We start from the raw sequence: 17,789 nt of genomic DNA on the forward strand, positions 1-17,789 counted from the left end.
AGAACAGTGTCTCCCAGCCCTGGTCCTCAAGACACACTACCCTGCATGTTTTAGGTATTTCCATGCTTCAGTCCAGCTGATTTCAATTGATGACTGATTAACAGGCGTTTGTTGAGCTGCAATCAGTTGAATCAGGCGCATTAAAGCAGGGAAACCTCTGGGATGGATTTTTGTTTTTATCCATCTCTGACTTTAAGGTCATGACATGTGGTTCTTCATCCTTTAAGCCTCAAGGCCAACAAGTTGTTTTGCTTCCTTCCCGTTTTTGAAATAAAATCAGAATTTTATCAAGCAGCACTGTTACCACGGCAACGGCTGGGAATCAGTCGTATAGGTGGGCGTTATTACCCACCGGCGCTCAGTCTAAAGGGCTCTCATTGGCCTCTTCGTTCATCACTCAACCGGGAGTGTGGAACAGGCGCACACCTCAGATTTGACCTTTCACCAGCAAAATCGCTGTTTTTCACATCACTTCAGTTGGCTTTGCTCGACTTTGGATTTAGTCAAAACAAACTCCTAATCCCACTGTTGGCAACTCCGTTCCTCCGCTCATCTGTCTGTTTGTGTCAAAGCTGCCAACCAATGTGAAATGTTCCACCTACGAAAGGAAAAACTGAAGATTCCCAGCTAACTCCTGCTTTATGTATCCATGCCAAAACCAGTTCAGATGGATATTTGGGATATTTTTTGTTGCACTCGATGGAGTCCAAATTCTTGATTTGAGGAAAATATGATTAAAAAAAAACCAACAGATTGTAGATAGAACAGTTCATATCTTGGATATGTCAGGCTTGAAACAACCAAAACTGTAAGTGTAAAAATAAGGTGAAAGGGCAAAATAACTAGCAAACATGGCAGAAAACTAAAAAAAGTAAACAATTGATTTTTGTCAAAATGCTTGAAGTTTAAAAACACATATACTTAGATTTTAAAAGAAATGATGAACCAAGTTTTCTTTGAGGTCATATTTCCATCACAAATTTTTGCAGCCACCTGAATTTTAAATTGACATGAGTAACAAATTCAGAAGGTGATTCGTTTTTAATCTATATGACAAAATGTGAATAAAGGATCTTTCAGAAGCTGCAATAAATATTTGCACATTTGATCCAGTAGCAATGCAGAGCAACACCTTTAATTTGAAGGTAATCCTGCAAATCTGCAAAGTATGACTTAAAAAAAGAGAGATGTTGTAACGGCCCTGCTAAGTTCAAAACCCTGGTACATCTAATTAAGATGGTGCAAGATCTGTACCTACAGTAAATACATGAAGTATTCTGCTGCAATGGTGTGATTCACTGATAAAGTACAATAGAAAGCCACTGAGAGTTTTAACTCCATGAGTTATTTAATCATTGAATACATTTAATTCACCCATCACTCTTTTTAATTTCTAAACTTTTCTCAGGATATTTTTCTACGACAGCACTTGTACAATTTTAGTTGAACTTGCATACGCTATAAGTAATCATAAAGTGAGTTGGAACATTTAATCAAACCTCATTAGAAGCAGCTCAGTTATTACTTCTGTAATTTATGATGACTGCTGGGATATTTTCTCGCAGTTCTTGTTTTTGGGCCATTATGCCGACTAATGAAGCTCAATTCATGGCCTCTGTGTGTCATGCAGTATACTGAAGATTTCTGCTGACTTCTGCCTACATTACATTGCATTGCCACGAAATAAAATGGCACCCAGCTTTCATCATTTGTGGCTTTGCGCCCACCTTATGTGCTTTGTGCTTCTTTTTTTTTTTCTACCTGTGATTTGGTTTTATTCAGAAGGAGGAGGATATCAGCTTTCCCTAAAGTAATTTTGATCGTGGCTTGTTTCCAGATGAATGTTTTCTAAAAAATAGAAAAAGTGCCACGGGCAAGAAATGTGGCTCAGAAACATATGTTTCAGCTCATTGTATTGCACTTTTAGTGCCTGGTTATTGTTTTTTCCCTCAAGTCAGAATGCTGAGAAATAAATACTAAGTTAGACTTTTTTTCAATTTTGTCAGCCGAGTAACATTTGCGCTGTTAGTACCTGTGATGTTTAGTCTTCCACAAGTAAGACTGGGAAATCTATTTAGGGGCTTTTCATGAATGTATTTTCACTCTGCCTGCGTTCCCACGGCGGGGTGGTCGGCTGGTGTTCGGTTTCAGGTAGCTTGGCTGTTAGCAGAACGTGAGCTGGGCAGGAGCACATGGGAGCCCTACCGGGACACTTTGGGATCAGTTAAATTCCCAGCATTCCTCACATAGTCTCTTTGAGGGGAAAGCAAATACTGAGGGGTTTATTGGCCCCACTCTCACACTTCCACCCGGCCTGCAGAGGGGAAACAGACTGAATCAGGCTTATCACGAGATAACCACAGTACCATGCTGGGCTGATGTCAGCTCCTTCTAATTTGTTTACTGTAGTTCAGGAGAAGGATTTTCTGTGAGACCAACCTGTTGAAAGAGTTTATATGATGAGTTTCCTCCTTGTTTACATCGAAAGGGTGATTCATTGGCTGCTGGAATGAATACATTTGACGTCAAACCATCCATAGATAAAGACGCATGTCCTAATTCAATTCGTCTCAGCTGTGACCCTGCGGTAGCACAATAAATCTCACCATGAGTCCATTCCTGCCCCAGAGCTAAGTGACTAGAGAAACTCAACTTGTGTGTGGACATTTTCCACTTCAGGAATTGCTGGAGCTCTTTATTCTTATTTCCAGTTGTTGAACTTGTAACCCCCGAACCTAAATAAAGAGGCTTGCACTTGAAGGTCATTGCGGCACTAACCCTCAAATACTCAGAAACTGAAAATTTAAGGTATTCTTTGAAAGGAAAATGCAACCAAATGTTTCAAATACTCCATAATGAACTGTCACCTTGTCTGGGATGTACAGAGGTGTTCTGCAGGTTAGGAACCACAGCAGAATAGCGAATCCCCAAATATTTAAGACACCCTCCAAGAAAGCTTTTAGCTACCTGTTCTTTGTCTCTGCTCTTGGGTGTACAGCCAATCAGCACCAAGAAAAATGTATGCGCTTCTGGATTGGCTGTACCAATAGTATAACAATAAGCATTGCAGTTGGGTATTTTAGCTTCCCAAGCTGCAATTTATTTCAAATATTTTAGACATGGTCTAGACATGGTCTAGACATTTACTGATGTACTGGTGCATATTATATATTTATGCCTTCTCTGTAGTCTATGCCTTCCAGTTTCCTCTGAAAACTGAATACACTTGACACATTACTAAAGTTGTGTTTGACTTTACTTTGACTTGCCTGTGGTTCATCAGTCATTAGGAAAGTTACCGCTTGAACATCCAATCTATCTCTTTTTGAGCTACTGTTTATCCCTGCTTTAGAACTGATTACCAATTTCTCTTTGGCATGACTCCACAGAACTATAGCAGTAGATATTGGCTGCCGTATTGACATTTTGTCAATACGGCAGCCAATATCTACTGCACAAGCCAAGACACTCTTCAGCTCTCTGCTACAATGTTTAGCTCTGAGAGCTGTCAACACATGAACTGTACCAGTCCAGTTCTGACGGAAAACACTTTTTATTTCTGCTTCTAGAGGTTGCTTGAGCTGCTTCCAATCTCTTTAGCAATTACCCGGCTAGACCTGAGAAACTAAATTTGCTTGCAGTGGTTCTTTGTGTTGCAAGGACTTGCTTTTTATTCTACTGATTGATGTGAATCAGTGATTGCAAACAATACCATTAACAACTAAAACCCACTGGACCATCACTAAAAATCCTGTGGAGAAAAAAGTCCATGGCTGCCTTAACATGCTCCAAACACTTGAGCCGTGGGAGATTGCTGAAATGCAATCAGCAGCCATTGTTCTGCCCACAAGCAGATGAGGACTCATCATCCAAGTTAGTCACAGTAGCGGTGTGTTCCTGCTGACTAATGGATGATTTCACTGCTGAATTGGAAGCCATTTAGTTGGGGAAAACGCATGCTCTTTATTGGACTCAAATCAAACATTACAATATTGTAAAAGAGCGTCTTGCTTAGCAAGCACTGACAGAAAACAGCTCCTTTCTTTGAACAGCTAAGACAAACTGTGGGTCCACTCCAACAACAAGGAGAGAAACATACCCAAGTAATGGTGCACACCGAACCTAGAGTTTATTGACAAGTGATCCAAGGTAAGAGTCGAGTAAAGAGATAAACCATGAGTGGCAGACAAAATAGACAAGGTAAATATACAAAAATGAAGGATGAAGGTTTTCCTGCTTTCAAAAGAGTTCATAGGAGCCAAACTTTTAACCTATAAACACAATATGTCCAGAGATTTCCTCTTACTGTGTGGAGTTTATTCAAGTACATGGTCTAGACATGTACTTGAATAAAGTGCATGTCTAGAGAAATACATTCTCAAATTGTTTGCGAATGAAACTTTTCCTTCCTCTGTTCCTTCAGGATGTTCTTTATGCGTTTCTTCACCTTTCCTTTCTTTTCTCCTTCTTGCCTTCCTTCTTACTTCCCTTCTTCCTTCCCTCTCTCTAAAATCTGCTTCTATCCTTTGTTCCTTTCTTCTGCCCTCACTATTTTTTGTTTCCTTCCTTCCTTTTATTCTTTTGTGATTTATTCCTTATTTTCTTTCTTCATATTTTGTTTGTTTTTCCTTACATTTTCTCATGTCCTTACTTGTTTCCTTCCTTGTATTCTCCCTTTCTATCCTGTGACTATTCTTTTCTCTTCCTTCCTCGTTTCCTTCCTTCCTGCATGTTTGCGTGGTTTTTGATGTTCGAAACTTCAGGACTGCTCTGTATAGAAAAATACGGCATAAACTGATGGTGAAATTTGGAACAGGAAGAATAATGTTTTTTTTATCATCATCATTAAAAAACCCCATTCACAATTTAGACATTACAGTGCCATTACCCTTCCATCTTAGTATCTTAGTATTTATTTTAGGGCTGGGAACTCTGAAAATTTAGTTCTGGAAAGCTTTACATAGAAAACATAAGAGCAACAGATGTGCTCAGTCGTAAGAAAGTATTTTATGTTATTTAGTGATAAATGTTCACCTTTTAATTTTTTTAATAGAAACTATGGATGGTATGATCAATGAAGGCAGACTCATTCATTCATTTCCACTCTGAGGTTTTCTGAAAGGAAAATGTGACAGTGTGCAAGATGACTTTAGGAATGTGCATGCAGTGCAGTCACACATAACATCTGGGTGTGTGTTTGTGGTAGACACACAGTCGCTCAGAACATTCATCTGACAGGAAATATCAACCTCCCATTATTTTTTTTTGCTTTAACTTTCAACGTGTCACTATGATAAAAGCTCTTTTTTGCCTATGGATAAGGAAAAATGCCTTCTCTTACTTTGCTTGTTCTCCATCCCGCCTAGTGGTGACAGTGTATAAGTATTGAACCTTTATTTTGTCCCTGTCAAGGTTGTTACTATAGAACTTGAAGGACAATGTGCAAAATTCAATAAAGCACATATATCAAAGCTTGTGTTTTATTTTTCTTGTGGTGACAGTTGGGAGGAGTCAGAAAAGAAGAAACAAGAAGCACATGTCCCTGAGCTTAGACCTCAATCAGTGAGCCAAGTCTTCAGCTTCAGCCTTTGGTTGGTTTAAGTATAGGAGGGAGAATGGCAAAACCTTCATGCAGACCAAAAGAGTCTGGCTCCCTCTGGTGGTGAGGAAATATAAACTAGCTGAAAATGTTGAAAGTCGCCTTTTCCGGGTCTGTTTTCATTTTGATAGATTAGAATATGATCTAAAAGTTAATCCAGTTCTGTAATTAAACTCAGAAGGGGAAACTCAGCAGTAGCTGTCGTCCTCCACAAGGAAGGTAAGCTACAAAAGGTTTTGGTTGTACCCAACCATAATAATGAAAGGTTTAACTAATGAAAGGAAAAAGTGTGATTTTAAAAAAGAAGAACAAGTGACAGGGTTGACTGCAGCCTTAGGAGGATTGTGAAGTGATGCTCATTCAGAAATTTAGAGACATAGCCAGGATATTAGCTACAACTCTTAGATTATTTGTGTTAAGCCACTTCAACAAATATTTGAAATATGTCTGTTTAAATAATTAATCTGTATTTTTTTCACTTTTTGAGTTTGTTAAAATATTTTTTAGATGCACCTATCTACCCTTCATGGGCACAAATATCATTAATTACTTATTTGAGCCATTCTCTTTCCAGACTAATTAGATGAGAAACTTGAATTAGTTCCCCCAAAGGCTTTAATTCAATTCATTTCAAAAATACTTTTAGACCTAGAGGGAAATTAAATGGAAATCATACAGTTTTCTTCAGGGTTTTTATAGATGCTATTGGCTGTTAGTAGCTTGAAATCTGTTTTACAGCAAGTCTGAAGAAGCCTCTGACTGCAGATTGTTAGTCTCATGAAGACAGTGCTCAAGGTTGTCTTGATTTTATAAAGAGTCTTTCTTTGCACAATAATCTGAAGATATTCCAGAGTTATTTCAGAACCAGCCTATTCTATCACATTGTCTAGACTTTTTAAGCCCCTGGCTCTGATACTCCTACAACAGACTTATAGAATATTTTTCAAAATCATTCTGCAAACACTGCAGGATGTAGGCTCCCCCAAGAAGTACATTCTATACATGTCCTTCTTGTAGTTTGCTTAAAGCTCCATCAATAATAAATGATTCAGGTTCTACTTTATATTTTAACATTACATGTTCACTTGATATAATGTTTTATGGAGAAATCTCAAAATCTTCAGTTTTTATGAGAAAAAAGACCATCAGACCCTAAGCTGTCCATGACCACTGGAGGGCAGTGTTCATCTTTTTAATTTTTTGATAATATCCTCCTTTGATAGATGGAATCATCTTGTCCTCACATAATAGAAATCACTCAGAACAGTACAGACTAAGTAATTTTGTCATGGTCTGCTTTTAGTTTACCCCAAATAACTTCATGCAGTGCAATCAGGTGTTGTATCAGCTGCATGGTTTATCACATGAAGCTTTTCTCAAAAGATTTGAGTCTTTTGATTACAAAATCAACATTGTCCATGGTGTACCACGACTCTTGCCTGTTGACCACTAGAGATAGGCACCAGCACCACTTGCAACCCCAAGAGGGATAAGCATGTGAGAAAATGGATGGATAACAGATGGATCTGCTTTGGTTAAATCATTGAGGTTTCCATTCCAAAGTGTCAAACAGTCCTCCATGTTGGACAATCTTGAGGCTCAGTTGGCACCAAGTGGCCCAAACTGTGCCTGAACAATTGTACAATGCAGGATGTATCCAGGCTCGCATGTTTACACAGGATTCTGACCCATTATTGACCAATTATGGCGACATTTTCCTGTAGTAAAGGTCTTCTAACACTTGATGCTCCAACACACTCATGAGTAAAACGTTGTAAGACATCTGAAGCTGCTTCGAATATCTTACAAACCATCTAATTAGTTTGTTTTTATGGTGGATGACACAAGAACAAGTCGACGTGTTGGGATGGTATATCTCTGTTCACTGGCTAGTTGTATTGCTATTGAACAGGTGTATTTAATCAAATGGCCAAAAAATGCTCAGCATCAATCACATTCTGTTTGTAACTGGACACAGTTAAAAATTGGTTCGAATGTTGGTGTACATATGTTTTTTATTGGTAAGATTTAACCTAGAAATCATAATCACCTTTTCCTGTGAGTGGGTGTGTTTTTCCTTCAGAGCTCCTGAAACAAAGTGTAGTTTGAACTTACTGATCTGTTTGTTTTTGGCTATTGCCTTGTGTAAAATCGTAACAAACCCTGAAAACTACGCACCGCTCTATTAACTGTATCCACATAAAAAGCCTAGTCCATCTTCTGCACAATGTAGATTTTTAAATGAACCCAAAGAATTTTTATGCAGATCAAGTTTCTTCCTCCCTGTGAAGAACAGACGGCACAGGCCAGCCACGGTGTTGCTTTGTGGCGAGGCTACATCCCAGAACAATCCAATAAGCCTCCAATAAAAGCAGAGCATGAAAACAGGCGGCCAAGGCGACAGCCACAAAACTGGAGGCCCCCCAAACTCCAGCATGGGTGCTGCAGAAAGACCCAGCTTAAATGGGCCACGATCATAAAAGTCAAGCTTCTCGTATAATAATGCAGACCAAGTGTAAACAAAACAACCCTGGCTCCAGATCTTCTGGACTTTGTCTTTATTGTGAAACAAAAAGATGTAAATTATAGAGCTGTGTTCTGCCCCAAATTAGAGTTTCAAGAAGCAGTTGCTGTTTTCACATCTGGTTCAGATAAAGATACAAGGACAAAAGTGGGTTGTTGGTGTATTTGTCAGTTTTGTGGGGATCACTTCCTGTTTCATGCTGGAAGATGTTGCATGAATGAATGTAATTAAATCAAATCCCAGCATTTGCCATTGATCCTTTTTCCCCCTCCCCTCCAGGGGGTCTTTTGTTGGCGCTAGTGTCCCTTATATGAAAGTAGGCTGACAGGAAATGGGGAAGGAGAGGGGGGAAGACATGCGGTTAATGTCGACGTGGGTTGCGCTATCCCCTGCGCCATCACAGCACATCACCATTGATCCTTCTCTAAATCAATATTGTTTGTTACAGGAGCCACAAAGATCCCCAGGGAGGACTTCTGGCAGTTTCCAATGAAAAATGACAAAATGGGGATTCATACAGAGACACCAGGCTGATGGACTCAAAGTCCTGGTCTGGATTCTGCTGTTTACCAGGTCAGTAGTTGGACTTGAGTTATTAGCTATTGAATGTAGCCTAATGAAAATTCTTCAAGTGCCAAAAAGATTTCAGTATTTGTTTTCTTGAACATGATTTTTTTTTTGTAATTACTTTGTAGACATGTACGCCCCAATATAACATCAAGTTTTTGTGGCTTAAAAGATGAGACCATGACAAAAAACCTTTTCACCTCTAATGTAACGTATATTCGCATAATTCAAGTAAAAAATGAAGATATTAAACTTGCAGCAACCCGTCTAGAAACGACAACTTTTGGCACACAACTTATCGATAGCTAGTTAATGATGACAGTTTTTCTTTAGAATATAAAGTGCATCAGATTTTGTTTTTTTTACCCTTCTCCTGATCTACGGCTTCAGCTTGAGGATGAAAACACCAGAATCTGAACTTTATTTATGGTTCTTTCTGTAACTGAAGTGTGTGTTGGCGTAGACTGATTCTTCTAACATTTGTTTGATCGGAAACAAACAAGTGCGCCAAAATACAAAAATGGAAAAAAATCTATGAGGGCAAATACTTTTTCATGGTACAGTATTTTTGTTTACACGTGCATAACAACCAATAATCTTCATATCTTTAAGATTTTAGCTGGAGAAGTAGCAATGCAATTGGAACAACCTCCACTTTGTTTCTTAAGTGGTTGCTTAGACTGTGTAGTGCACGGAAAATACTGATTACTGATAATATGTCCACGGAACCCCTTTTTAAAAAAATAAAAAATAAAAAAAAATAAAAAATCTAGGTTGCCCCACTTTTTGTTGGAGAAAAACCGATTTAATAGAATTCAAGTTAATTTAATCAAAGAGACATCAATGACAGCACATTAAACAATGTCACTTGTAAAATCAAAGCAACCGTTGTTTTGTATGTAGGTTTTCTAGCAACAGGACAACAGACCAATTTGCAACCAGTCCTTGGTTGTGCCTTTTTTTAAATTAGACTTGTACCACATCCCTCAGCTTAAGACCAGATATAACGTTTCCATTAAATAACATAACCTATTTGTTATAGCAGGATTTAAGGAGCTCTAACTTTGATACAAGCTACTCTACTTCCAAGTTTTCTGTATTAATGCACGTTCTTTCTCTCTGAATAGTTTCGGTGCAGCCCTGCTTTTGGGCTTGTTCGTGCAGTTTCTTCATGTGCGCTTAATTTCATTGTTTTGGTCTCACAGTCTGGAACAGCTGCAAATTGTTAGGGTAAGCCTTGCATTAACGGAGCCTCAGTAAGGGAGGAGAGCGCGGGGGAGTTGAGGGGTCATTAGGGTGCGGAGAGGTAAATCTCAAACCAAGCACCAACAAAAACAATCGATAGTCACACCCTATCCTATATTATCACCTCCATCGCTCTGGGTTCTCCCACATGTCCTTATGGCTACACTGAACCTCCATAAATGGCTCTTGACATGTTTCGGCTGTGACTAATTGCTGGGCTGCCCTTAATCCCCACCAGATAAGTTGTCCTAGCATCATTTTTCAACCATACTCCTCCAGAAACAGTTAAAGTTTACTCACACAGACGGGGACTAACCTTTGAACCTTGAGGCTTTTATTAAAATCGCAATAAATCTTTGGGCATAATATCTCTGCTAAGATTTGTTGAGTGTGTAGAAAAGAGGAGTTTGTTTTTAAGTCCGGATTGTGACAGGGAAACGTTCTGCAGGCTTTCTGTAGTAAGGAATGTCTCCGGGCTTGGCTTCAGCCATCTGCTTCTCCAAACGGCTTGAAACAAAGATGGTGATCACCCAGCTTCCAGACTGAAAGGTTTTGTTTTCTGGGAGGACCAGTGAGCAAGGAGATAGGCTTTGACGGCAGAAACAGCCAGGATGTGATGTTCTGTTCTCTGAAAACGGCAAACTGGGTCAGATCGGCTCGCTCTGTTCATTGTCTTCACCCCTTGACTGAGCAACTCTTGATCTGGAAAGAGATAAACCATACTGAGATGTCTATGGTTACAGGCCAGCTTAGGAAGTTTAATTGGTGTGAACAGTACAGAGAACTTTCCTCTCTCCTCTTGCGGGCGTGTGTGTGTGAGTGTGTTCCTCACAATTTATCAGGACCTATGCAGGTACAAGCAAAACAACAGTTTCAAATATCCAATGATCATATTTTCAATTTTATGTACAAATATTTATTGTCGTTTGCCAAAGCTAAAAGAAGCAACGTTATAGCAAAGCTTTTCCTGAGAGAACTGTTAATATAATCAGGTATTTGGATTTGTTTCCCGTGGTACGTGGAAATTATTTTAAAAAATTACAGAGCTTTGTTTTTACTAAAGGTCAGGACTTTCCTGTCAGCAGCTCATACTTGCTAGAGTGGGACTTTTAAACTCTTAAATGTGACATTTCAAATTGTAAATTAAAAACTAAATATCTGTAAATTAAAAACTAAATATCTGTTTTTATTGTTTTTTCCCTTCTGATTCGCAATTGACTGAAAATGGAAGATTTTAATGAAAAATATAAAGTATTTTGATTTTTGTAGAAAAGGGATCTGTAAATCATCTTAGATGTAAAATATAAAGAGGCATCAAGCTATTGACTTTTTAAAGACATAAGTATATCTTTTCTGACATTTTTGGGTCAATTTTTGGAGTATTTCGTCAGAAATGCTTACCGCCACTACTTAATTTACTGTTCTTGTCAGATTTGTACCTTCCCATAATGGTGGTCAGGGGCTTCACAGTCTGCACTTTGGAAACCAATACTTTAATCAGAAACAGTGGTGGTGCCAATGAAAAGAAGCTACAAAATAATGGAAATTTCTCCATTTACTGTTAGTTTCAAAATGATACACTGCAGCTTTGGAAAAACTCAGAGTGTTGCATTTCTGTCTGGTATTATTACCAAGCATAACTGGATCCAAGGTGCGCTTTGAGTCACGGTAATCACGGCAGCACCACTGCTTCGCTGCACAGCCGCTGTGGAAAGTCCAAGTTAACAAAATCCAGTCAGGGTGGTGAGGCTCAACTAAAAGATTGACACCTATGGCGCAAGAATTATTGGTGCTTGCCAAGCAAACATAGCTGACCTACAATCATGTGTGAAGTTTACACATTTCCAGCAATGTGACATTCTGAAAGAACCAAAAATCCTGACCTAAAAGTGACAGTGCAGCTTAACTATGAATGACTATTAAAATGAGACAGAGTAAGCCTTTACAAATTTGAAGACGCACAAATCTGAAACCTAGTCTCTGGTTTGAAGGTTACATACACATGGAGAGAGGGATCAACTCCATCTCCATTGCTAATGTGAGGCTGAGGAACCACGAGTTTCACAGCCACCGGATTAATAACTTTTGATTCAAGAATCAGTGGGGAAACACCAGTGGATGAACAAAGCAGTTTTTTTAGCACCTTTACCTTGGTTGATATCTTGTCCCCATTCAACCTCATCAACATCTTTTGGAACAAATTGTGTTTCAGGTAGTTCGGATTGCATGAGGTCAGGCTATTGATGAAGTTAATTAGAACTGCACACCCATTGGCAACATCTTAGTTCCTGCATCACCGTAAATCCCTTAATGGGTTTCCTTCAAATCTCCCACATCCTCAGGTGAACTGGCAGGATTTGTACCTTCATGTCAGGCCATGTACACTCCCAACGTTATTTTTTAAAATTCTTTGTGTGCAGCAATGTCGGCATCCTTTAAAGCAAAAACAACAAAAAAAGAGAGTTTAAATCACCGTGACAGGCTAATACTCTTTAGTTCATATAAGTTTATGTTGTTAACTAATGCAGCCCGTTTCTCAAACATGTACTCTAATTTGCTTTTTGGCAAATCCTGTTAACCTTAAGAGGATTGTTTTTCTTTTGAAAAGTGATTCCTTGCAAACTAAACAGAGGCAGAGACAAGTTGTCTGCAACTTGTCTCTGAGCAAATTTCTGTGGATTTTTTGTGCGCAAAATAAAAAAGGCAGTTGAAAAAGAACACAAAACCTGGCATACAATTATAAAACAGAGGTGGTTACTCTGTTGAGACACCTAAATTGCACAAGTCTCAACCATGTAGTTGTTGCTTTAAGAATTAGGAGCTAGTTCTGCATAGAAAAAGGTTGAAATGAGCAAGAGCCAAGCACTACTCTGCGACATCAGTCCAACAAAGTTTGACTAACTCTGCTGTGTCAGTGTAGCTTAAGGAGGAGCAGGAGGAGCAGGCGGTCCACCAGTGGACGGGTGCACCTCCTGCACTGTGCCCAGAATGAAACATTCTCAGAATAATGGCTTCATTCATTCATTTTTCCCCTCACACACACTGACACTTGGTCTGTTTTGATTTGTGGTGTTGCTGCACCATGGAAATTCGGACACGGATATTTATGAAAATGACCACGAATTACTTGATTGGTGAAATTTCCCTACTGGGTATTGTGCTGTCATTACAGAAATTCATGCTTCGAGCGGAATAAATGCAATTCTAAGAAACTATTTCTAGGAAATGTAGAAGAGATCTTCAATTACATTATCTCTCTCCTGCATTCATCTGTATAAGCATATTACTATGTGAGTTGTGAGCATATATTCAGAGGAGTCAGACAGTAATGATTCTTTTCAGGTGTGCTCCTTAAGCTTTGCCCTGGATCAGCAGGACGTTTCAGAAGAAGTTTGTTTTTCCCCTTTGGTTCAGTGTGGTCATGTTCTTTTCCACCTCATTTCCCAGTAGCCGACTACCCTTTGCTTCAGATTAGTGGATGAGCTCTAAGCCTTTGTCTTTATGTGTGCATCAGCTTGTTCAGCATCTTGTTATCCATTTGTGTGTCTAGACAAGATTATGGTCTTTGGCTGCTTTACTAATGCAATACTCACCTGCAGAGGTGATTTGAATACTTTCTTGCTTCAGTACACTTCCAAGGGTGAGGATAGTTCGTTAATGTGAAAGGTGTCCATGTGTTAAATTTGCTTCAAGATTAATGATTGACATGTTGGTTTTAGTCATGAGGTTTGAAACAGAGTGGTTTCTTTCCACTGTCGCCCCATACTTACAGTAGGATCTCATCTGGTCTTGTTTAAGTAACTTTCTACTGGTTCACATTTAATAACTTTTGTAATTTAGACAGCTTTTATTTGGGTCTAAATCTGAGTCTATGATTGGATTCTGTTGAACTGAAATAGATCTGGCTACACATCATATACTATAGACAAACATATTCTCTCTAAAATATAGGAAATAGTTTTGTTTGTTAATACGGAATACATTTTGTCTTAGAGCAAGATGATTTTAAGGCTCTGTGAAGTTTTATGTCACCTTATTTATTTCTTCTAGTTTGTTTTGTCAGATCATCATTGATGAAGATTTTTAGCCCCATTCTACTTTGGTGCTTTGTTTTAATTCGCCCATATGAGAGGATTTTTAAACATTCCTCTCACCAACACCTTCCTTCATAGGGGAACTTCTTGATGTGCTTCGGATCCTTCTGCTGTTTTAATGTAATTATTCATTTAAAAATGGCCTCTGTATTATGATGGCTCTTGTCTGGAACACTGAAACCTGTAACTGCTTGAAAAAGCAATAAATGGAGAAACTCTGTAAAGGGGCAAATACTTTTCCACAGCAATGTAGATGTCTAATTTTGGAAAACATAAAGACAAAATAAAGGTAGTACCTGACAGTAGTGTGTGAAAAGTGTGTGTGAGGGATACCATATTTATTCGGCACTAACCACACTCTTGGTTTCTTGCCAATTGGGTCAGTCAGGCTCCTGAAAAATATACAGAGCTGTATAGCAAGAAAAGCCAAAAGAAGGAGTTGAAGAAGAAAAGAGGAGTGAACGGCACTGTGTTTACTCACCCACCTCATTCCACTTAAAACCTCTTCACGTTTTACAAAATTGGAAAAGGAGGTTACGGGCCACAACAAGGCTGTGGTAGAAAAACATTTGTACATCGCTGAGGTAGGCACATTTTGGGAAATGTTTCCTGTATGTATAGATGTGTAAGGGGATTTACTGTGTGGCTGTGAGCGCGGGGGAGTCTGGGAGAGCGCACACGCTCACGTCTAACCACTACCAGACCTGCTCCAGATGTGGCACAGTGTGAAGCAGCTGGGTATGTTCTGGTGCCTTAGAGTAAGTCCGGTTCGTGTTTGCACAAACAACACCATGAGAAACTCCCGAGGGTCCCTGTACATGTGACCTGAACCTGAAGCTTTCTGCATGTACAGAACGTCTAGGCGTTGTTTTGGTTTTCATTTTTCACTTGGTAGGTTAGAGGCACACGGCCCCATTTAAAACCTTTCAGATTGCTCAATAATCTGGCAGTCATTACCTTAACAAAGGGAGTATGAGGAGGCCCTGAAGTTAAGAGTTTACACAGTTCAACAGCTCATACAGCTTTTTAAGGATTGGAGCCTGGTTTGATTGGACTGAATGAGTGAAGACGAAAAACATTCACATCAGGAGGTTTGGCTTCCTGTCAGAGAAGACATACCTAAACTTCTGAAACCCTGACCTCCCGATGGTGATCTAACATCTCTTGTAACATTGCTGCTGCAGTAGAAAGGGAAATCAGACTAAAGCTCTCCTGTTTCAGGCTAATTAGGATTAATTGAATTATTTCTATTTGCTAAACAGGAGATACTTTAAACTGTGATTTGGGTGAGATTAGTTGCTGTTTTTGCTAGTTCCTCCAGACAGAATTTTTGGCTGATGTCTCAAGATGTTGCTTCAATATTTTCAAAATACACATGATTCTGCCACCTCCATGCTTCACAGCTGAGATGTTGTTCTCAGGCTTACAAGGTTTCTCATTTTACTCCAGATGTAACAACTGTTAAAAGTAATTGAACTTGATCAAAACACAGAAAATGTCTCAAAAAATGACGTCTTTGTCCCAGAGTTGATTTTCAATCTGTAATCTTGTAATCTGTAGTCTCATATACCAGCTTCAGCCAGCATCTTCGCTATTTTTTGCTGTTTTTTCTTGACTTGACATAGACATCCATAATGCTTATTCTTGTGTAAAATGTTTTTGAACAGATAAACCATTAAGCATCTGGAAATTGTACCCAAAGGTTCAAAACTCTATTTGGTAATTTCTTTTGGGGTGTTTCCCCTTTATTCACACAAAGGAGGAGTACATTTGAGATGTTTTCCAGATTGAGCCATTGTCACAGTGTATGTAAACATCTGGTTTCAACTGTATGTTGGAACCCATAAAGAACCACTGGTGGTTCAGTTCATTTGACATCTGTTTCTGTTAAAAGATCACCAAAGCAAGTTTGTAATAAGCCATCCACAGACTAATTTTGACTGCGTTTGCTGTTTTTCTTCCCTCAACATTAGAAACCTCACCAAGCCCTTGCCTGTTGAGTTTTACGTCGAATCCGCCCAGATAAAACAAGCTCCAGATATCTGTCTTCCACTAGAAGAGAAAACCCACTTCCATCCTAATATCTATCGACGTGTTTTGACGGTTAAACAATAAACACGATCAGAAACAGACATGTGTTTAGACTTGAGCCTGATGACTTTCAACGTGACTCCAGCAAAATGAAATACGATTTGCGAAAACAAAATGTCAAGGGATGTTCGCAACTTTCTATAAAGAAAATGGAAACCAGCCGTAAGGCTTTTGCGTTCACTTGAAGATCGCAGCTGGATGAATTGTTTGGATTTGAGAGTTTGAGAGGTTTCCCTTACTGGTTCTTCAACACAAAACATAACAAAAAAACTGATACAACAAAACAACTCTGATTCTACAGAGCCTTGTGATTGTATTCGTTGTCCCTGAACGTCTCATCTCACCACATTGTTCCACAACCACAAACTTTGGTGAAATTAAGTGAGATTTCATGTAATAGACCAACCCAAGGAATTGCATAGTTATGAAATGGAGGATTTTCAATGAATACACAAATTTTCAAAAGTTTACCCTTGTGCACACAACTGTCCTGAGCTCAGGTGGGGACCTGCTGACAAGATGCATTCAATTGTTAATGCCTAAATTTGGCTTTAATTGAAGAATTGTTGGAAGAAAGTCCTCAGATGTCAACAATTAATTTTTATAGAACCGATCCTCTTTAAACTCAAGACATGCTTAAAAAAGAAAAAAATCCTGTATTTCAGCTTTGGTCACTTAAATCTGCTTTCACCCCCAATCGGATGCTCGGTTTGAACATCACCATGTCTACAGGCTGCCATATGAATAGTGGTGGTTCTTGAATGAATGCTGCTCCAGACGATTTATTGTGCACCTTGTAAGACTTAAGTATTCAATATGGATCAAATGTGGCCCAGAAAACCAAACTATGAAATGACTGTTTAATTTATTACCAAATTAAGAGTTGCAGATCAGACACCAGCCTCAACTTCATTAGCCAGCTGTGGTCCTGGTACTGTACACCATTGATTGAATATATAGTTCACTAAGTTGCAAATTGATTCATTCGCAATTTCTTTAAAGTTGCAACTCTTCAGTTGGCACAACTTTTTGTGCTAAAACCATCTCCCACCCCAGAGCTCATGCTCATCTGGGCTGAGAGCCACATCTTCCATATCTAAAGCCACTTCTGCATGTGATTGGCCTATTCTTTTTTGTCTTCATAAGCAATTGAACAGGTATATGTAAAAGTTTTCAGTGAGTGTATATGATGTGTTTTAGGTATAAACCATTTGGTAATTTGGGATTGCTAATATGCATTTTTTTAAAACGCATATTAGCAACCAGTGGACGTTTACTGTCATTCCTTACAACGCCATCATCACAGATTCAATCTTCTCAATATGGATGGACATTAAGCCCTCGAAATTTCAAAAATCATGTTGGACAAACTGCTGAACTCCAAGTTTGGAGTTTGGGGTTTGTCTTACTGCTGTTCACATCAACAAACAAACCACTGTGTGAATCACACACAGATTGACAACGAAGCTGAAGCCGACTTTGAAAACAAAGTGTCGTCCTCCAACGAACAATTGATTCCATCTGGATCGAGACGCTGCAACGTGTCACTGATGGGAGTTTTGAAACGTGACGCTCACACAATGCTTTTTGGAGCGTGTGGAGCCATGTTAGGCAGGATTCAGTTTCTCCTCTGCTTCTTTATTGGGTACACAGCGAAAGCAAGAGCAGG

The 17,789-nt window shown here is 39.0% G+C and overlaps 1 long non-coding RNA gene across 1 annotated transcript in view; it reads left to right on the forward strand.

Annotated features, from left to right (window-relative positions):
* Positions 1–17,789, forward strand: part of LOC122827189 — a 42,705-nt gene that overhangs the window by 6,387 nt on the left and 18,529 nt on the right. Inside the window, exon 3 of the long non-coding RNA XR_006369984.1 lies at positions 8,572–8,696. This is a non-coding gene — a long non-coding RNA (uncharacterized LOC122827189). The remainder of the gene's footprint in view (positions 1–8,571; positions 8,697–17,789) is intronic.

Source organism: Gambusia affinis, linkage group LG24 (assembly GCF_019740435.1).
Source record: "Gambusia affinis linkage group LG24, SWU_Gaff_1.0, whole genome shotgun sequence".
Classification (NCBI taxonomy): domain Eukaryota; kingdom Metazoa; phylum Chordata; class Actinopteri; order Cyprinodontiformes; family Poeciliidae; genus Gambusia; species Gambusia affinis.